The 23,653-nt window shown below is 36.7% G+C and overlaps 1 protein-coding gene and 1 non-coding gene across 6 annotated transcripts in view; one reads left to right on the top strand and one right to left on the bottom strand.

Annotated features, from left to right (window-relative positions):
* Positions 1 to 23,653, bottom strand: part of RABGAP1L (RAB GTPase activating protein 1 like) — a 563,496-nt gene that overhangs the window by 325,367 nt on the left and 214,476 nt on the right. The window lies entirely within an intron of this gene.
* On the top strand, positions 19,503 to 19,574 carry TRNAA-AGC (transfer RNA alanine (anticodon AGC)). Its single transcript has one exon. It is a non-coding gene; the product is annotated as a tRNA-Ala (tRNA).

Below are 23,653 nucleotides of genomic sequence, written 5' to 3'. Positions count from 1 at the left end.
TGTGAGTGTCTCTAACAACTCTACTTAGTCAAATTTGCCAAGGATCACTAGTTTTCCCTCATTTCCTTCCTCTTTGCTACCTGTATTTATCATCTTTAGCACATTCTGGCCAAATGCGTATCATTATTCATGACTACTCTCCTCTTTACCAGACCATTCTGATGGTACCTGTCATCGGGTTCTTGGGAACAATGAGTTAACTCTCTCATATCCTTCAAGTTGTCACTGATTGTTCCTTTAACAATCTGACTTTCTTTCTCAACCTCTCCAGTGCAAATGATTTCCTGTGCCACCCCCACTCCTCAATTCTCTCATCCTCCACTCCTTAATTTCTCCTTGCCAATCACAGACTACAGTTCCACCAACTTCTCATATTCAAGGCCCAGCCATATACTTCTGCCAATCTATTCCCACCCTCATAATCCTCCCCCTTCCTTCAAAAGTGACCTTAATAGCCACACTGACCACTAGCACTTCCTGAACTTCAGTGACCTTCATTTCCACCCATTCTAATCACCTACCATTACTTCCATCCTAGTAACTAGGACCTGCTTCATATCTCAGACTCTGAGCTCTATAACCTTCAACTCTCTTTCCTCTATCTGGATAGATTCCTCACTCTACTAAACAGCCACCTAATCTCCCATTAATTCATCAAAACTCTTCCGGTTTTACTTGCCTCCTACCCAGCTCCACCTGCAACCATTTCTGATACATCATCAATAGCACCTTCTGTTCCTTTTCCTCTTGAAATTCTGAGAAGCAAAACTTACTAACTTCCAACCTTGGATATTTTCTGGTCTATTTTCTTTATTGTCAGTTCCTTTACTCCCATTTCCAAGATGCTAAGCACCGCTAAAGTCACCAAATCACACTTCTTGGGGCTAAAACAAGGGCACATCTAACCTCAGTATGGCTTTTATTATGGCTGAGCAATCCATGCTGTCTTTTCTTGTGTCCCCATTTCCCATAATGGTCACTTAAAATCTTTTCTACTCTCTTCAGCTCCAAACTCCACCAGACCTACTCTGGGTCTGAGCAGATGACCTCACCTCTACTAAAAATCTGAAATTCTCTCTACTTCCCTCTTGATACCTCACTATTTGTTCTATTTACTGGATATTTAGAAATCATTCCTCCTGCTTTTCAGTGTAAACCCTGGACATGTGATTCTTTACTCAACCCTTTCCACCTTCCGTTATATCCTTTATGAGAACAACCTCTTACACTTTTCATTCCTTACATAGATTCTTCCGCAGTCAAGCAAACAAATAACCCCCCTTAACCTTAAGAGCCCCTCTCAAGATACCATCTCCCCACCCTTTTCTTTTATGGTTTAAACCATGACTGACTGGGCTTCCACAGTGAGAGAAAGGCAACTAGGGAGCATGTGCCATAATCTGCTTGGATGTAGAAAGGAGAAAAAAAAAAAAACTTTTCACATTTATTTTAATTTAATCTATTTTATTTATACTTCTGTACAGTTTACAACATGAGTGCAAAAGCATATGTGTGTAACTCATAAATATATAAATACATGAGTACAGTGGAATATGTAGATAACTTCTAAATAAATGTACAAAGATTAAAATTGTGTGCTCAAATATATTTTACTGACAGGGTACGCATTCAAAAAAGCTTGGAGAACAGCCAGTGGCAGCTCAGAGCTGGAAGGGAATATCTGAGGCCTCTCTTGTCACCCAGTCCAGGATTTAATGCCTCCAATTTCTTTCTGGGCATGGGTTTAAGAACAGAGGCAGAAAATGCTGCTGAATTTAAACCTTCCTTTACAAAGGAGAAGAAGAAAGGACAACAGGCTGGAAAAAAAAAATCCCACTGGTGCGATTAACTGAAAAGCGGGCATAGCAATCAGAGCTTCCCAGCACGAGAGCACAAGCAGAGCACCGCAGGCAGACACAAACACACATGCTAATTATATGGGGGGTGAAGAGGGCAACCGGCAAAGAGCATCAGAACTTAATCCGGGGGCCTCAGGACCCTTTCAGAGTTCCTCAAGGTCAAAACTATTTTCCTGCTAATACCAAGATGTATTTACCTTTTTCACTCTTCCTCTCTTGAGTACACAGAATTTTTCTGTCACATTACATGTGATAATGAACAAAGTGAATGCAAGAAATGCTTAGATTCTGTTTTACATTAAGCCAGATATTAGAGATTTTCAAAGACGTAAAACGCCATCACACTTCTAAGTTATTTTTATGTTGGAAAAGTTATTTTTCATTAAAAAAAAATGCTGTGGTAACATATAGTGAGCTTATTGATGTTGTTTTAAACAAAGAAACATTCAAAAATGTCTCAGTCCTTCATTTCTAAGATGGTAAATATGAATAGATGAAACCCACATAAACAAAAACATTTTGTGGTCCTCAGTAACATTTAAGAGCGTAAAGCGTTTTAGTCCTGAGACGAAAATGTCAAGAACCACTGCCACAGACACATTAATGAGATTCCCAGGGCCTGGGCTGCAGATGTGGATACAATCAAAAGTATGCCATAAAAAAATTGTGATTAAAAAGAATGAGGTTTTAAAAAAAAGAATGGGGTGCCTTGTAAAAAAGAAAAGAAAAAAGGGAAGGGAAAGGAAGGGTAGGAAAAGAAAACTCACCATCTTGCTCAAAAAACCAAGGTTAGCTAACATTACAAAAACTACAACCAACCAACCAAACAAAAAACAGGAAAGGTAAAATTCTCTGAGGGAAAAAAAAAACTCCACTGAACCTTTGCAGCTGTTAGGACTGTAGGTTCTGCCTTCATTTTCTTATATAGAGATTTTGGCCACTTATGAGTCTACTTAACAAACAATCAGAGTGTAATGTTTAAACAAGTGGGTGTCATTATATTACATGATAAAAATTAGTAATCAGTAAAATCAGTAATTAATGAGGGTAATTAACTCATGGCAAACTCCCTTCATCTATCTCATGGGCTTTAACATCTACATAGCTCTCTCAAGATCAAGCTTCTGAAGGAGTTGACTGTGGTTGCTGCTGCACCTCCTTCCCATTTTTGCTCCCTTACAGTCTGGTTTCTACCCCAACCTAAAACCCTTAGCTTTGAAAGGTGGCAAATGAACTCCACCAACAAAAAAGATAACCTCCTCCCCTTTTTTTTGGCTTAAAATGTAGCGCAAGCTTAATGATTTAAAAATCAAACAGCACAAAACAGCCGATGATTCCTCTTTTCACATGATTCCTCTTCCAGAAGCAACTTTTTTCCTCCTAGTAATAATTAGTGCTGTACCTAAATACCCATAAGCTTATGTAGCTGTCTCCTGATTCATGCATTTTAGATTTTAGGTACCTACTCTGATAGCTGAACCTTCATTTTTAAATGGATGTCAGCATTCATTGTTAACACTTGTTAGTTCTCAAGATTCTCTCTTCCTTTGACTTTCATCACACTATGTATCATCCCAAAATATACCATTAACTCATAGAAACATGTACAATTCACTTTGTTTAGTTTCATAATTTTTCATGTGAGGAGTGCTTAAAATGTAGTCTCTTTAATACACATCTAAGTTATTTGCACTAGACACTCATTGTAAATAATTTTATCTAAAATTAGTGTTAGATAATTTCAGTACACCATGAGGAGAAATTCCGTACTAAAATAGACAAGCTATAAATAAACTGAAAATTTTAAATATTTTTTACATCAGTCAAAACTTGATGCCAGTAATACACCTTAGCCTACACCATATGATTTCCTAGAACAGTTACAACTCAGAACAGTTACTAGGCTCCAAGTTTATTTCTTAGTTAGCAAATAATTCACTAAATGTCAGACAATATATTTCCAACTAGGTAAAAGAAAATAATACTTAAAAATACACTGAAAATATTATTGAGGGATAGTGTCGAATCACTGCTTTAAAAGAGTGTAATGGGTGCTAATAACTATCTAGGCCTTACGTGGAAGATTAAAATTGAAATAAAAGCGTAGTTTGGTTATAATAGTAACAAGTGTCATGAAGTCTTCCTTTAATGAATTTACATGATGTGCTATGACAGAACGCATTCTCAAGGAGAACTGTGACTATCAGAGAGACTTGAGTCCACTACGTTAACGTCACTACAGATGAAGAACAGGATGTAGAAAACCAGCACTACACACATCTCTGTATGTAAAACATAACTGCCCTGAACAACATTTTATACACGTGCATGTTTAAATATTCACTCTTCCCAGCAGAACAAGCTAGCCTAAAGCAATGTCTTCAACCATCTAGGCTCCAGAAAAGGATACATTTATCACCACGGTCCCAGAAGTCCCTCCAGTTCACCAGGTGAGCCATACAGTTCCAGATACTAAAGTTCCAATTTACTGGGCTACTTTATTCTTGGCCTGCCACCCCCACGTAAATTTAGAGAGGCTTAGAGAATGACTGAAGGCTTACAGTATGGTCATTAGGCCCTGAAAACGTGATGTTTTAAACAAGCAAGATGGTCAGTTTCAGTTGTCCCCTGTACATCCAAGAAGCAAATGTGATAAAGCATAACATGTAAATTCCAGCCCAGTCTTCAGCACAGACTTCTACAGCTCTGTTCTGTATCATCCCTAATACAGTAAAAGGGGCTAAAATACCTACTACCACACGTTTCAGAAGTTATGTGAAGTATTAGTTAGAAAATTAACAAGAACAAGTTTGCCAAAAGCCAGTAACTAGAATAGAAGTGAAAGCGGTCATACCATCCTTACCACTGTCTCTAAGAGTAACGCCAGCTCTTGGCTATTACCATGAACAGAATACTGGGCCAGAAATGTTGTGTTCCAGGTGGTTAAGCCTTATCTTCTCATGAGCGCACCTGTGCTATGAATAAATACATGGAGAAATCCTTTGTTCTTACCAACTAAAATTAAGATTGGTTTACTGTTCATTAAAAAAATCATCTAAAATACTTCACAACATGATTAGTGATATAAAGAAGCCACATGCTACTGAGAAGTCCAACAGGAGAAAAGTTAACCAGGGGACTGGATCTGGATGGAGAGTCAGAAAACATAATCAAATGGAAGAAGCACGCTCAGTGTAACTAAAATTACTCCAGTAACCACGAAAAAAAAAAAAAAAGCATGACATTTTAATTTCTCTTAGGTGGAAATGATGGATTAATTTATTTTAGTCCCAGTGCTCTAAATCTGTGCTTTTAAGAGCAGGCTTACTTTAATCGTAAACAGTTAGGATTACATGTGAGCTTCCTAGATTCTAACTGAAGAAAACTGCCTATTTATCAGAACCTATCCTTTACTGAAAACATACATCCCTGCCTAGGTGTTTTGTTAGTAATGAAACGGATCTCATTCTCCTTCACTTGTAGCCTTCTATACATTATAAATACATTCATTCCTTGACTTTATACTTAAAATCTATGCTGTCCTTTTTCTCTCACATTCTTCCCTATAACCAAAGCCATGTGGCTGCCTTTTAGTGACATTCTAAGCATTTATTCAAACAAGAAATACTATAACAGGTTAGGAATATGGAGTCCCCTAACTCATGCCTACTAGTTAAAACTTCAGAGTTCTAACATAACATTTTCATCAAGATTCTACTCTTCCATCTTACCTAAAGTCTTGGTCATTTAATAAGAAAGAAAATATGTGGCTACTGACACATGGGAATATTTTTATTGTGGTTTGACAACCAATTTAGTGCATCTTGAAAAATCAACTAATTAATGTGCTGAATTAGTATCTTATCAGAATAGTCTGTTTAGCTATAGTAAGCTTTATAATTAATACATGACTTAAATTTCTTTGTCTACATGTAACCAAAACATGGCATGTAGAGTCATGGAGAAGCCCTGCATCCATTTAATGAGTAGTTCCATAGAAATGTGGATGTTTCCTTGTTCAGCACCTATTTGGGTTGTGGGATACCTGACCTCACGGATGAATTTTTGTTTGTTGATCCTTTGGCAAAGGTGAGAGGAGCCACAAGGAGCCCTCAGGTCTAATTTTTAAACAGTGTCTGCCCAACTTTTCCATGCTGTTTTGATGAAGAATTATTTAATTAGAAGAAACAGAGTCCACTTAATTTAGCACAGGCAAAGGGAACTTACTGAGAGGATACAGGACTCTTACTCAGAACCTTTGTAAATTCAGAAAAAAAAAAATAGCTGAATCCCACAAAAGGTAGCTTCTAGTTTCTCCTTCATTCATGTACCTATCTATTCATTTAACCAATATTTATTGAGTATCTACTATGTGCCAAGCATTGTCTTAGGACCTGAGGATAGAACTGTGAACAAAACAGATGAAAAGAAAATCAACGCACTTATGAAGCTTACATATTAGTATAGAAAGAGAAATGGATGAAAAAGAAAGTAAAACATTTGAGGGGGAAAAATTCATTGCATTTGATGAATGTACGGCACATGTGTAAAAGGTGGTTGAAAAGCTAGATTGAGACAGGTCTTGCAAATGAGGTTGAAAATTATTGTCTTAGGTCACTTAAGATGCAGTAGAAACCTGGTGGAAGCATTTAAACAGGGTAATGGCATCATCAGACCAGAACTTAAGGAAGACTAGAGCTATGAACAGGGATGTAATGGACTAGGGTGTAGGGAGGGGGGCAGAATGTGGAGACAAAGAGCAACGATTGCTACCTTCCAGGTAAGATGATGGGTTGGCTTACTACCCATTTGCAGTAAGTATAGAATGGAGGAGGTAAATTTGATGGTGGCTGTTATGTAAGTAGAATGGATATGTAATACTTTAAAAATTGTCAAACACGACTGACCGTGCCATGAACTGAAATAGTCAAGACTGTGTAGCAGAGGCTGGACGGTTAGAGAGAACAGAGAATGACTCTTGGCTTTGAAGACACTTGGTTTGAGGTATCACTACACTTCAAGTACAGATATTCAGGCAATGCAGTTTTTGGAGGACAGGACACTTAAAGACCAGAAATATATGTTTGGGAATCACTGAATAGAGAGTAAAGGTAAAAATACAAAAGGACTTCTAAGGGATGGATTAGATGGAGGGAAGAGGACTGAAGACAGCTCAATGAAAGATGACTTTATTTAAGGTTTGAGAAAAAGGGATAATAAATGCTCTGTCAGACAGTTAAGAACATAAAAACCCCCAGCAATCTCAACTTAGATTACCGTAGTGCATTTTTGTACATTACCTGAAGAAAAGGGATGAAGAAGGAGGAAGTAGAGGGTTAGGGGATTATATTTATAAATATACACAAGGTTGAAACATGATAAAAGAGAGGCAAGATTAATGTCTTTAATTTATATAAGCTGTTACATTACTAGGCCACATGCATTTCCCTTCTTCAGCAGGGATATAGAACAGGGTATTACAATTTATCTTACTCAACAGTACCCACTGGGCTCGTTTTGATTACATTGAGATTTCTAGGCTAGGGTTCACCATTTTGAATGTCAGGCATTAAACCTAAAATAAAAAAGGGTATCTGAGCAAAAGGTTCTCATCATTATTCTTCAAGCCTTAATTACCTTTCTCCAACACTATCTGAGACTAGCTATTTTTACTCAGAGATCTTCTAGCCAAAGATGCTCTAATTACCTTGCCCTGAATAGACTCTGCTCATCCCTATTTATATAGTGCTTTGAACATTTAAAATTTGCCAGTAGTTTTTAAAAGACGGTATAATACTATGTCACTCCAATTTAATTAAACACAAATGTCCTCTTTTTTTTTTTCATTCCTAACAAAATGAACACAACTAAACAGGGCTTGCATGTTATATAAAAGTAATAAAACAGACATTGTATATCAGAGTCACAGTTCTTTACAGTAATGTGTGTTTAATATCATTATTTCCAGGATGAGAAGAAAATAAGTCTTCCAATAAAAATATATGCCATTTGTTCAGAAAGGGCAATTATTTCCATGAGATATCCTCAGACTAGATGCGTCTCACAGATGCATTACTATGAATAACTTTTCTGAGGAATGATGCTGTAACAATTTCTCTAGCACTCCCAGGAGAAACCATCTCCCTCAAATAGAGAGCTAGGTAGAATACACGATTGCAAACAACATGCCAATTCATCATATGTCATCAGATCTTAACCACTTTTTCTCTGGCTATGGCACCATTTAGCTAAAAAGCAATCAGGACTCTTCCAAAGAGAACATTGCAGAAATGATGAAAAACTATATTAAGAAGTAAGAAAATAACCTTGAGATTCAGTATCAAAGTAGACTGCACAATTGTATTGGTTCAGAGGAAAAGCAAAGGACTGTGAAACAAAAGTACGTAAAAGATTTACTAAGTACATCTCAAGATACATTGAAAATCTGGTAGAAAACAACTTTTAAAAAAAAAAAAAGTTCTCTGCCAGGGTGGTAGAATTTAGGGGAAAAATAGCAGATAGGGACCTTGGGCCTTGTTTCACAGCAACCTGCTGCTGGAGGTGGGTGAGGAAGAGATGGGCTCCTCCTGAAAACGGCAAAGTCTTTACTGCCACCATCACAAATACAAGTATGAAATCATGAAAAAGAAATGCTTTTGTTTATCCAAGATGTCATAATACTTACACAATTTTTAATGTACTTACAGATCTTTTTAAACTTTTGAAATGCAGCTACGACATGCTAGGTAGTGAAAATCCATTCATGATAAAGCATGCCTTTATTGATATGACTGTGTTGTAGAGGATACAAGGACTGAATCAAGTGTGGTTTCTGCCTTTAAAAAAAACTTCTAACTAGGTGAGTAATGGCTTTATTTGGCAAATATGAAATATAGTATGTTAAAGATACTTAGCAGTTGAATCAAAATTCAGAGACATTTTGCTATCTACCATTAAGCTCTAGAGTTTACTGACCCCAGGGGTACTCATCGACCCACTCAACCAATTCACTAAGGATTATCAAGGCCACTGTAACTCTTATATATTTCCCCCCTCTGTTTTATATTGTTGTTGTTATTTTTACTATTACCACCTTACCACAAGGATGTGCCATGAGAGTCAAACAGTTTTGTTTTGGTTTTTTGGTTTTCTTTTCTCTTCTTTCTTTCTTCCTTCCTTCTTTCTTTCTTTCTTTTCTTTTCTTTTCTTCCTTCCTTCACTTCTTTCTTTCTCTCTCTCTCTTTCTCTCCATCCCTCCCTCCCTCCCTTCCTTCCTTTCCTTCTTTCTTTTTGGCTTTTTGATTGCAGCTAGAGTAAAAAGAAGCTGCTGTATGGAAGTTTTTAAATTACCAATAACATTAAAGTAAGAGATGGAGGTCATCTATGAGTAAGAGATGGAGATTATCTGTGAGTATCAAATACCTATTATAACTGTCCCTTAAAAACAGATAATAAAAATCGATAGAATAGGGTGTTAGAAGGTATTCATACTTTTTTATGTCTATATATTTCCTATGGTATTTCTGTTGCCTTTTGTTTAAATCTGTGCTGAACTCTACGAATCTTCAGTGATACAATGGAAGCATCAGTATAACATGGCAACACTGTATCAAGCATAATTCTGATCATTATTTTTTTTAACTTTTTATCAAAGCAATAAATGTACATGGTTTTAAAATAGAACTACTAAGCTTCAGTGAAAAGCTGCAGTATTGTGTCCCATCCCTCTCCACTTCTGATTCTTATTCTCCTGAGGAAATCATTTTCAATTCTTTAGCTTTTTCTTCCAGTGTTTACACACATATTTCTAAATCACATGCATATCCTTCAACAAGCCCCACTAAATATTACAGGTGTTGGCAGGGCATGCAGTATATACATGCCACTGAGGTGGACCAGTGGCCTGGCCAGTTCTTGGGGAGCCTTTCCTTTTGGAATGGTCCGTTTCCCCAGAGAGGAGTCTTTCAATTTCTTGACTATGTAAGTCTAGTTGCTAATATTCTGCCTGGTGTTCTAGGTGCTTACTCTAATTGCATGAACTTTTTTGTATACCTGTTGCTTATAAAAGTTCACTGTCTCGGGAAATGTGTTTCTATATACATTTCAATAATTATGAAGGGCAGCAAGTTGGGATGCACATGTTTATTAACATAACTTTCTATTTATAATTTTCAGTTTCTGCACATGAAATACATCTTTATTTCAATTAATAGTTTTCAAGGAATCAGTAGTAAACTAGCAGAACTTTAGATACAGAAAAACTGCGAGTATCTTCTAGACCAGCTCCATCATTGTTCAAAATTAAAAGTTAAAGAAAAATTCATAGATATTCTTAGAATTCCAAATGGTATTTTCTCTCAAAAAGAGGGCATATATAGTATAATAAACATTTTCTAAATGGATATATTCTTCCCTACTGAAAACCTTTTCGGAAGAGAGAGCAACCAAGTGTTCCAGAAACACGTACAAAAAGAAACTTATGCAATTTGGTGACGAGACCAAGTAGTTTATAAAATGCAGAATTTCAAAGGACATGGAAGCTTTTGTGTCTTCCCAAGCTTTGGCCCCTGCTCTAGACTTTGACTCAGAAAACATTAAGAAACCTAAGAGAACACTTACAACAGGCAATGCTTGTTCTTCAGTTTAGATCACTAAGGCTGCTCTTCTAAGAAACCAGACCATGTCTTCCACTCAATTAATGAGCTTACAGGAAAAAAAAATTACAAAAAAGCAACTTGGTATTCAATTTCAGCTGCAGGTAAACTGTGGCATCACAGTGATTCATCATTCCCATTTAACCGTGAACCAGTATCTATTAAATCTTTTATAGAAGCCCCAAGTCCTGATGAGCATTGAGTTGTTTTTCAGTGGGACTGAGGGCTATTGTGCCTCCTCTTTCCTTCTCCATCACAGGCTAAGCTTTGGCAAGAAACAAAACTATGAATAGTGAGACCTGTATCAGAGGGCTATGGTGACCATTAAATGGCAATGCATGTGACAGTGCATGTGAGCTTCCTGTCCCATAGGCTCTTCATGAACCTTAATCCCTCTCCTTACCTCCTAACAGCACCTCCTACACCCCACTTTTATAATCCTTAGCATACTACTGTGATTGTCAGTCAGTTCCTTTCTCTATGAGTGCTTGCATAGTAGGACACTATATTCCTCATCTTTATATCTGGGCATTTAGCATAGTACCTGGTACACAGTGAGGGTTTGGGTGAGTCAACTGTATTAACAGAATCCACTGACACCTGAATTGAATGGTACATAAGTAGCAGCATGTTAACAGTAAAATGAACATTGTCCCACTTATCAGGAGACCTGCCACAAGCAATTTACTTTGAGTAAATCACTTAACCTCTCTGGACATCATTTTCTCACTTGCAAAATAAAAGGTCTGGGCTAAAAGACCCCAAAATTCCCCTTTAGCTATAAAATCTTGTAATTATATGACTGTGACTCTAAACAGCCCAGAAGTTATGAGGGTCTAAAATTTATAATATTATAATATATGAACTTAAAGAAGAGTTCTAGGAATGGAGATTAAAAAGATAGTCAAGAAAGTGGTAAGTGATGTATGTTTCAGGTTTGATTTTACTGTCTCACACTAAACAAAACTGTCACTGTTGCCACCAGCACTAACAGCAATCACTGACACGCAACACGTTTCAGGCACTGTGTTAAACTTATACTGTGTTAAAGTCATACCGACTGTATATATACACTAATTTTAAAACCTTTCAGGATAACAATCATCTTTCTACTGTACTATGACCTTTAAAATTATTAATTCACATAAAAATGATCCAGTATTTTAAACCTGAATTTCTAAGCTCTGTATGATTTCATCAAGAATATATGAACTATATTATAATCTAAGCCACTTCCCAGACGATAATGTGTTCTATGTGACAACTGATCTTGCATATAGGAACTCATTTTTAATGTCTTCCCAGTTCTACTGTGTACGTTGCATTGTGATGTTTTACCCTTTCATAAGATTGAAAGAAAAACAACTTTGGGTGAATAATTATTAATGGATAGAAAGAATTAATCTCTAATATTATCCAAAAGGAATTTAGAATAAAAGAAAAATTTTTGTTGTAATACAATCCATAGCACATCACCAACTAATATTGGCTTAGAAATTGTTCTTCTGAAAAGAGAGACTTCTTGAAGTGATAAAACATATAGAAATCAGTTTAAATTATTCTGTGAAATTTATCTTGTGGTCTGACATTAGATAATAGAGATCAAAGAGTCAATTCTTAGCTTTTCTGAGAAAGTAATGCTAAATTAAAACTCTGTTTCCATTAAAAAATGCTTATTCCCCATATACATAAGATTCAATAAATCTTAGATTAATCTACTGATTAGATTTACTGGAATCTACACAGTAATAATGGGAAATCATTAAAAGAAAGATTATAAAACATATTTGATTTCAACAAGCTCTTTTTATCGATGAAAATACCTAACATGTGAATATTAAATAATCACATATAAGTAGTATTTATGAAACCACATGGGTATTTCTATAAATAGGTTTACATGTAGATTCCTACATAACCTCACTCTTCTTTAGCTAAATTATTATACTCTTATCAATTATCATATTTCAATACTAAACAAAAAATTAGTTCTAAAACATTAAAACGGCTAAATTATGACATCTTTTCTAAACATGATTTAGAACTTTTAAAAACATATAAAATATATAAAACTGGTTTTCCAAATGTGATGAAAGCAACTAACTTATCCATGAAACTAACAGCATCTTGAAATAAGTCAAGCCTGTAAGGTAATGTGCTTTCAGGGATTTTATTTTCCCTTCCAGGAGATAACTGCAGTAGCCACTGTGTAGTTAAGACCTCTGAGATAGAAATCAGTAGCGAATTTAATGCAAAAGCAGTCACTGTCAGAGCTGCTAATACTATAACACGTAACTCTCTGACATTAAAAGAGATACTCAAACACAGATGAAGTGGCTAATCACTTTTTTTCAGTTAAGCAAATCAATAGCCAACCTACAGAGGGTTCCTGGAATCTTTTGTTCAAATGACAAGGTTGCTGTTCTTTCTAAGCAGTCTTTGTTGGACTGAGACAGAGAGAAAGAGCAAGGCAATCTGCGAGAAGCTGCCAAAGACAAGAGGGCAAAGAGTGGGGGAGAGGGGAGCATAAAGAACTGGCTCAGAGAACTGGAAATGAGTGTAACAGGAAGACCTCAGGTGATCAAAGGAGGGAAACAAAACTCATACGACACAGAGAGACCAGAAAACCAATGGAACAAAGTGGTGGGGGAAAGGGAGTACGTGAAGACGAAGAATTTACGCAAAACACAGTGGAGGTATGAGAGAAGGGCTGGAAACAAAAACGCAAGGCAATGGGATGCAACACAGCTTCTGTGGTTCAGAGCGCGCACTCCAACTGTAGTTCCTTAACTTCCTTGTGCCACTTCTCTCATATAAATGAAGTCATCCTCACAAAACATGACGTATGGACATAGTGCTGGGACACAAAAACACTTATCAAAGTTCCCTATTATTATATCTGATAAAAGAAGCTATTATATGTAGATAATTGTTATATGATGAAATATGATGGAAATAGGTTAGTAAAGACAGCTACAGGTAATCAGAAGTTACTATATTTGTGCTCAAACAGAATTCCATGACAAATATTAGAAGTAATGTAGAAACCTATTATGTTGCAATCCACGGTTCACCCTGGGATATTCCTTACATGTGGTAGAAGTAACCAGAGAAATACTTGCCCAAAGCATGTATGCATGTAAATGCATGTGTGTGCGTGTGCGTGTGTGTTGGAGAGGAGTAATAAAATGTATATACTAGGACTCAGATGTACAGAGAACATAAAATTTCATTGTTACAATAATTTATGTAATTTTTCTCTTAAGCATACATTTCCTCTGACAGTGGTGGCTGTGAATAAGGTTGAGGGTTGTTACAAATTTACCAACTGTTGGTAACTCAGCCTCTGCCAGCTCAAAACAGCCTCTTTTAGGTAAACAGTCATTCAATTAAAAGTTCAAATTCTTTAAAGAATCTCTCCATTTCCTCTTCTTTCTTGGGATGGCAGCTAATTACAAGAAGGAGGTTGAGTTGTCATGGTGAAGGGGAGACAGGTGCTGATTCACTTGTAGTCCAGGCCATCGGCTGGCTTCACCTTAGACATGTCACTCTACCTACTCACTGTGCATCTTACGCTTGTGCCTACAAGATTTGGCTGGTCTTTCTGACTGATGACCTTGAATACTGCTATAGCCTATGGTTTTGAGAGCCTCTAGTTCTGTGGTCCAGATACTCGGCAGCAACCATGCTCCCTCGTTCACTGGCTTTGGCTAGTCTACCAGCACTCTTAGAATTTCTCTGTCTCTAGAGAGTCAGCTTCTTCAGGCAATCCTGCTATTCTCAGATTCTCTCCTGAAACTAACTGGTTGTTCTTACTATCACCATCGCTATCATCATCAACACCTCCCTGTCTTTTACTGTGATTTTCAGCCTCTGAAAAGGGGAATGAAGACACTGACTTACGGCTCTTCTCAGTGCTGGAAAAGATTTCTTCTGGTCTGGTGGAAACTGCCTGTATCATCCTGAGTCCTTCATACAGCATTTGCTTATAGTGAAATTATGTACAGATTTTCAAACTTTGCTCTTAATACACGCTGAGGAGTTTGGAAAATTTAGAACATCTTTATTTCTCTCAGAAAATCCAGAATGTCATGACTCCTACAAATTTAAAACTCAGAGTTAAAAATACTAAATTTTGATCCAGTAATTCTACTCCTAAGAATTTATCATATTAATAAACTCATATGCATGCAAAACAACATATGCTCAGGGTTATTCACTGTAGCCTTATTTGCAAAGCATAAGATTAGGAACTGAAATGTCCACCAATCAGATAAGGTTACTATAGCTGGTAAGAATGAGGTCCTTTCATATATACTGATATGGAACTGTAGAAAAGATATGTGAAAAAAAAAAAAGCAAGGTGTTCAAGAATGCAAACTATGTATTTTTTGTGTGTACAGAACTCAGTGACAGAGAGTAAGGCTGGAGGCCAGCTGGGGAGAAAGTAGGGGGAGGAGATATATGTAAAATTATATCCTTTTTTACCTTTTGAATTCTGTTATTACACATGTATTTCACATTAAGAAAATAAGGTATTGAAAATAAAACTCAGAGTGAACAAATGACGCCTTTATTCCAGGCTGTATCTACCTTCATCCTGAAATAAATACTGCGTGTCAATGATTCCATGGATGGATGGGGAGAGCCCTGGAACAAACAACAGGAACAAGGCAACACTTGGAACAAACAAATACATTTAATCTCCCCCAAAGATTCCTCACATCCCCATAGAAACTAGGCAAAGTCTCACTCTCTGACACTTCCATTCTATGAATTTATGAAACTGGAAGAAGGTAAACTGGAATGATGAGATTTCATGGCATACATCTCAGAGGGAGACCAGGTTCCATCAAACACTCACAAGGTAGAAAGAGTTCCATGGACTACAGCACTCACTGAAGCCTTACAACCCAGGCTGGAGAGCCCCACAGGCTTCCAGGGGGAAACAGTCTCTTCCAACAGTAGTTTAAAAAGGCATTCGAAAAGACCAAAGATTCTGGCTGCTAGGAATTCTTTCTAATGGCCAACATAAAATGTCACAATAACAATGAAAACTGAGGGAAAAAATTAACTTTATTAACTTTAATCATCTAAACTGGAGGCAAAACAATCTAACGGTTAAGATTCTAAAACCAAGTATAGGTCCAAATCTCCAGAGGATCATTTCATTTCACCCAGAAATCCATTAAACCTCTTGTAGATTATAACTAGTTGGTAGAAATTATCTCAGAGGAACTTTTTTCCCCAATAAAAGAACACAATAATAATTCAACTGAGGATGAATATGAACAGTGTCAAGGTGTACCAACCAGTTCCATAGTGCTTTAAATAGCAGCAAAACAAAGCAAACTTCCTTCCCTACCATGTTCTTATCTTACAAGAGACAGCACCTACTGGCCCAAGGGAAAAACAGTACATCAACACTAAAGCAGACCGGCTGAAGGTGGCTGTGGCTTTATCTGCAGGAGCCCATCAACAGACATAAGCCCACTTAATTTGACCTAAACCCTTCCAAGCCTCTAAATGAGTAGTATTTCCAAAAGGCAAGAAACAGATCAATGCCATTTTCTCTCTTAAAAAACTATACACAATCAATGTTCTAAATATATGCTCATAGAAATGCTAGACTCCAATGAAGAAAAGTCACAGAAAAATAAAATTATCTCTTAAAAAATAATGTCTAAGTGTAAAACGGCAACTTTCAAGAAGTGTTTAAACTCAAATATAAATATGAAACAGATTAAGCTTGAGATTAAACGTCAAGTTTGAAGTTCGAATAAACTTCAATAGTTCGCTTAAAAATAAAAATAGATTTTACAGCTAGAGATTGCATTCTGCCTATAAAACTATTATTAAGTGTAATACTGGGTAAGGTTATGAATCTCAATAGATCAGCAAATAAAGAACCTTAAAACAATTCTTTACATCTATTTAGATCATACTATTTTTGACACATTTTAAGATTGTAACTATATTTCACGAATGTCATTCAATAAATATTTATCAAATACACATCATGCCAGACTCTGGAATTCAACAGTGAGCAAAAGAAGACATAGTCCCTGACCTCATGGAGCTTGCAGTCTAGTGAGAAAGACAATTGAATAGGTAATAATACTGCAGTGTGTTAAGGCTGAGATGGGAGTACCAGGTGCCATGGGGACGCAAAGCAGGTACACCTGACCTGTATGGAAGAGTGGGCGGGGCAGTGAGAAGTGAAGGAATTTAAGCCCTTCCTAAAAGGTTTAACACAAAAACCAAGACTTTAAGGATCACTGGGACTTAAAGGGAAAGAGGAAGAAGGCTCCAAGTTTGTATAAGAGAGGAGAGGCAGGGTAGGGAGGGAGAAGAATTCAGTGCATTTGAGAAACTAAGAACACTTAATTCATTTTTCTTAGAATGAATAAAAAACATTCTCCCTTCACTCCTCAATTTCATTTGCTTATTAATTCAATTAATATTTTCTGAACTCTAATAAAGTTAACTCATATATCAGGACCCACAAAATAGAGGCCGCCTTGCCTCACCGGCCCAGCTCACATCACAATGTGGGAGCCCATGATTGGGTTAACAAATTGTAACAATCCCAGCTGAGTATCTCCTTGAAGACGTGCTTAGTACCTGCCTTGAGGTTTTAGCAATGACCCAGGCCCCCGGCTATAAACGCTGGGCGTGCCTGCTGTTAGTCTTCTATCCCCAAAACAGCCTTGGGCTGGAATGGTAAAAAGCTGCAGACTCAGAGCTGAGAAGGCTGATTAGCCAATGACGGGTAAGATCCCCTGAGGGGGGCAACCTAAGACAGGCAGAGCCGCCTGAGTCCAAGTTGTCAAGCAGCTGATTCCTGTACGTTCCGCCCTGATAAGCTGAAAGGCCCACCACGAACATGATTCACCAGAAAGGGTCTTCTGACCTTGAGCCAAACACCAACAATGAACAAAGCCTTTGTACTCATTGTGATCCCACCTTGTCCTTCCCTAAATTCCTGCATTCCTCCTTTGACTGTACTCAATAAATATGAGAGATCTGAAAGGCTCATGGAGTTGGCTCCTGACTCCCTCTAGCTCTCTTGACTTTTCCACAGTCTTGAGTAATTCATTCCGTCTCGGTGGGACTTCTGCTGGCCAGAACCCACAACTGGTGACGAACCCACATCACAAATCTAAACTTAGGTTTGCCTGCCTACGCTTATGGGAAACACCTCACTGTCAAGGAAACCTAACATATACCAGTCACAACCCTCCAACCCAGCTTCAGCGGGCTTACCTTACCCTAGAAAACAGGACCTGCTTGCCTAATAAGGAAACCCTTGACCTCCTAGCCAATCATATCATTTCTGAGTTGTCTCTTCTACGTTCCATAAAATTTGCTTTTGCCCAAAATCCCTCCAAAACAGAGCTCCGCTGTACTCCTCCAATGCATGGATTGTTTTCCCTTGAATAAAGGACATCACACTCGTCACTAAAATGTTTTAGTTTTGTCATTTCAAAGCTCCTGCGATTAGCTGCTCTGTTTAACAATCAAGGTATCTTTAGCTTTTTCAGATTATAAAACCCAAATAAAAGGAAATCAATACATCCTATAAAGGCTCTTTCTCTTGGGATGACTACACTGCACATGATCGGAATGCAACCAGAAAAACAATTATTGTAAAACTGATAAATTCCGAGAAGGAATTAAGTCTTCAAATAATTGGTTTATTTACTGTTCCATTTTTCTTATTACATTATATCTGAATTTTCACAATATGTACCTCTTACATTTCAATAGGTCAGAAATCTGTCACCGGTCTCACTGAGCTAAAATCAAGGTGCCAGCAGGGCTGTGTGCCTTCTGGAGTCTCCAAGGGAAGAATCTGTTTTCTTGACTTTTTCCACTTTTAAGGGCTGCCCATGTCCCGTGCTTGTGGCTCCCTTCCTCCATCTTTAAAGTAAGGGCTAGTCAAGCCCTTCTCATACTGCATCACTCTGACTCTCTCTTCAGCCTCCCTTTTCCACTTTTTAGGACTCTTGTGATTATCCTGGCCCCACCAGGGTAATTTCTGTATTTTAAGGTTAATTCCATCTGTTACTTTAATTCCCCTCTGCCATGTAACCTAACATATTCAGAGGCTTTGGGGATTAGGAATGACTGGGGAGTCATTATTCTGCCTATCACAGCACATTAAAACAAATATTTAAGTTACTGAATATCCACAACATTGAGGAAGCTGCAATCACCACTGCCTTTCTCCTCCTGTGATTTACATCTACTGGGGTAGATAAAAAATGTGTACAAAATCATACTGTTGTCAAGGAAAAAAATGCATCCTAAAAGTACTTTAAGTAGGTACTAGATGACTACAGTCATGAAAAAGAACATTTATAAGAGCTTAAAGGATACAATTCAATAACAAAAAAACAAACAACCCAATCAAAAAACAGGCAAAGACCAAAACAGACATTTCTCTGAAAAAGATATCCAGAGGGCCAACAGGCGCATAAAAAGGTGCTCATCATCACTAAGTACCTGAGAAATGCAAATCAAAACTACAATGAGGTACCACCTCACATTGGTCAGAATGGCCATCATTAAAAGTCTACAAATAACAAATGCTGTGGAGAGGGTGTGGAGAAAAGGAATCCTCCTACACTGTTGGTGGGAATGTAAATTAGTGCAGCCACTATAGAAAACAGTATGGTGTTTCCTTGAAAAAAAAATAGACTTGCCATATAATCCAGCAATCCCACTCCTGGGCATATATCCAGAGAAAACTAATTCAAAAAGATACATGCACCTCAATATTCACAGCAGCACTATTTACAATAGCCAAGACATGGAAGCAACCTAAATGTCCATCAACAGATGAACGGATAAAGAAGATGTGGTATATATACACGATGGAATACTATTCAGCCATAAAAAGAATGAAATTATGCCATTTGCAGCAACAGGAGTGAACCTAAAGATTATCATACTAAGTGAAGTAAGTCAGAAAGAGAAAGACGGGGGGGGTATAGCTCAGTGGTAGAGCACATGCCTAGCATGCACGAGGTCCTGGGTTCAATCCCCAGTACCTCCATTAAAATGTAAATAAAAATAAATAAGCCTAATTACCTCCCCCCCAAAATAAATAAAAATAAAGTTATAAAAAAAAAAAAAGAAAGAGAAAGACAAGTGCCACATGATATCACTTATGTATGGAATCCAAAATACGACAATGAATTTATTTATGAAACAGAAATAGACTTAGACACAGAAAACAAACTTTAGATTACCAAAGGGGAAAGGAGGTTGGGAGAGGTATAAATTAGGAGTCTGGGATTAGTAGATACAAACTAGCATATATAAAATAGATAAACAAGCACCTACTGTATAGCACAGAGAACTATATTCAATATTCTGTAATAAACCATAATGGAAAAGAATCACTTTGCTGTACATCAGAAACTAACACAACATTGTAAATCAACAATACTTGAATAAAAAAAAGTTTAAAGAGAAGATGGCATAAGAAATAGGTCTTAAAGCACAGATCAGATCCGTAACAGGCAGAGATGAGAATGGGGTGATATTTCAGGTGGGGGCTTTGTGTGACTAAACTGAAGGAAGATTAAAAAGAAAAAAAAAAAAAAAAAAAAAGGAAGACCTAGTAACCCATCCCTGCTGGATGGAGAAAAGGGCATTCAATGAGAAGCAGTGGAAACAGAAATTTCGAGAAAGCAGTCAAAAATTCAAATGTGGCAGCGATGAAGGAACACAAAGACACAGAAGAGGGCACTGGAGTTTTAATTAGTGGATCACTGGTGAACATCAGGTAAGCGCTCAGTCAAGTGCTGGTGTCAGGAGCCAGATGACAGCTCTTACAGAACAGGCTAGCAGCAAGAGTAAGTGATTCTTTTGATAAATCTAGATTTAAAAAGCAAAATCTTCTTTGAAAGAAGTCTGAGATGACAGTAAGATAAAAGGTTTGGCAGTAAACCATATACCAAGGGGAAGAAATCAGTGAAATGGACATATGATTAAAAAGCCAGATCAAAGATACAGGTTGAAATCCTCAAGTCAGTACCTAAGGGTGAAGAACTTTATAATAAAGTTACTAACAATACCTCTTAAGAATCTGTTCTAAAATTTTAATTTTGGGGGTAAATAGTAAGGCAGGATTCACCTACAAACCTCAGTTTACAAACAGACTACAGGGCTAAGTCCACTGAAAATACTGTCTTCCTTCTTCCCAGATTCAAATATGAAATGTCCTAGGAAATTCCACAAGCAAAATAACAGTTTCTCTGGCAAAATTAGAACTCCAAAAGAAAGTCTATAGCAGTAACGGTCACTACCCAGCACGTAAGAAAATATAAACTCAAGTTTTTCCAAGTTTTACTGATGGTTCCCTTTAAAAGAAGAAACATATATTAACTGCTTGAATTCTTAAGATAATAAGGGCTTCCAGAGTCTCTCCTCAATGACGGAGAGCATGGGAACAACCTAACGATTTAAAGACACAAACTGTTAGAAACAGGAATCACAGACCCTAGAAGCTGTCTCTCTTTGAACACAGGCTGAGATAGATTTCTTAAGGTGTTATTCATAAAGTATAAGTCATAGCTACATTATGTCCATCTTTTTTCTCCCTTCTGATAATGTAGTCTTTTCAATGCCTCAGTCTAAGAAACCACCAAGAACAGAATTAAGTATCTAATTGTGTTGCAGTGAGGAACTACATCTGACTTAAACAGGTCTGTTTCATGTTCCAAGACCACTGTAGTCTGTTTCTGCATTTTCTACAAAATATGAAACAACACTGGCACCAAAGGAATTACAAGAGCAGTGGTGGTAAAGCTGTGTCACACAAGAGCCAGTGATCACAAAGCAGAATGGCGGCCGAACATGCCCTCTTCACCATGGTATTTTCTCACACTTTTTTCTAAACTTCCTGAAGGTGCAGATAAACATTTAAAAAGTGAATTACTGAAAACACTAGTAATAGCGGGGAAAAAAAAAAAAAAAAGAAAGAAAATGGCAAATATAAAAATTTGATTACAACAGAATAAAATGTATAAAGAATAAACATAAAGTACTGAAAATATTAATAGCAACTTTAAATTTTCTAGTGAAATCAAATATAGATTAATACCTATTAACAAACATAAACAAAATGTTAGAAAACATCACATTATAGTGCTCTATGCTGGAATTTGACACAACATTGTAAAATGACTATAACTGAATAAAAAAAGTTAAAAAAGAAAACATCACATTATAAAATGAAGGCTACTACTCTTATTAAAAGTATCATTTATGACTGTAAGTAACTTACTTCATTTCATTAATCACAAAAATATTTGGACAGTTTTGATCACATATCTGAGCAAAAATCACTCACAAGCAAAGATAGTATGACAAACTATTACTCTAAAAAACAAAAAGCTCCATACTGAAGTCTTCAGTACATGAAAAATGGGCACAATAGGGATTATCCCACTCAATTTGTGCTTTCTGAATGATCACTCTGCTTCAGTTAAATGAGGTAATATTATTTGCTTCCTATTGCTCTCCCATGTTTTAGAACATACTACAGAAGTTTTACTCCTGAAAAGTTATTCACTTCAATTAGTTTCTAAATATTAACCTTTCCCATCCTCTCTTGCAGTTAATATTGGCCAAGTGAAAAATATAAGTCCTAGACAATAAAATATTAAGTCAAAGTGTTCTATGACAGTTAAATGGGAAACTTTTTTTTTTTTTTTTTTTTTTAAAAACAGGGAAGCTTCTTCCCTTCTTTCCCTCTTTCCTCTGGCTGGAATGCAGACTTGATGGCTGGAGCTTGAGCAACCATCTTGAATCTCAAGGTAGAAGCTATGAGATGGCAGGGCAGCAACAAACCAAGAAATGAGGTTAGGCTCTTTACACCAAGAAGTTATCTCACTTGTCTTAGATTGTCTACCCACAGATTTTATTTCCATGGAAGGAAAATAAACTATTTTATTTAAGCCACTGTAATTTATGGTGTTTGGCCTTATGTTAAGTGAACTTGGTCCTAACTGATACAATGTACATATTATCCTAACAACTCCAAACCTGGCATATACTCATAAAGTCTAGACCAGTGCTGTCCAACAGAATGCCAGAAATAACCTGCATCTCTGCTGTCCAATTCAGTTGCTGCTGCCATGTGTGATTACTGAGCAACTAAGATTTTTTTAACATTAAAATAGAATTTAAAATTTTATTTAATTTCAATTAAATTTAAATAGCCACATGTGGTTAGTGTTTATTGTATTGGACAGCACAGCTTTAAGCACCAAGGAGCATCAAAACTGTAACTGAGTTAATTTAAAATGATATAAATTTTCTCCTTAACCTATAACAATATAATAATAGTATAAGTATTATTTTCACGAGAGATGTGCCTATAATTACATTTTACTAGAGTAATTTTATTATGTCTACCTTGAGCCATACCTGTAGAAACTCAGAAAATGTTAGTTGTGAAGATGAAGGCAACTTGACACTGGGTCTGAAACAGACTTTCTACTTTAGTACAAAAAGCTATTCTAACTTTCTTCTTAATTAGAGACACACTGCTCTTAAAAATGTGATAGGATTGAAATACTTTTTACATTTCTTTTTCATTCATATGTTCTCAACTCAAAGCAGCTAGAATATATAAAGGAATATCTAGAAAAGTACAATGTCTTTTCAATTCATTAACAACTGGCTTAATATTATACTGGAGAATATCAAAGCAAAATTCTTACTCAAATTTCAATAAAACTACTTCCCAGCATGCAATGAAAAATTTTGGTCTGCTTTAAAAACTCGCAGATACTTTTCCTCCCCAATGCTAACTACCTACCTTTGTGTCAAGAGCTACAAATATTATGGATAATGAAGCACAGTTCTTAGGTTATTAATAAACCAGAAAATTCACAACAGAACGGTACTCCAAAAAGGTCGCTGAGTTTTTATCCTCAGCTTTTGTCTGTCTTCTTCTTTCCTTTCCCTTCAAACAGAATTAATCTCTGTGATCATCAAGTGCTTGGTGTGACAGATATGCTTCTCACACAGCATTTACTATACTAGGTCATGATGGTTTTCAAAACTGTCTCTGCTCTACACCATGAAATTCTCAAGGACAAGAGAGACCTCAGAAGGGTA

The sequence above is a fragment of the Camelus dromedarius genome, chromosome 23 (assembly GCF_036321535.1).
Source record: "Camelus dromedarius isolate mCamDro1 chromosome 23, mCamDro1.pat, whole genome shotgun sequence".
Lineage (NCBI taxonomy): Eukaryota > Metazoa > Chordata > Mammalia > Artiodactyla > Camelidae > Camelus > Camelus dromedarius.
This window is presented reverse-complemented; position numbering and strand designations above follow the sequence as displayed.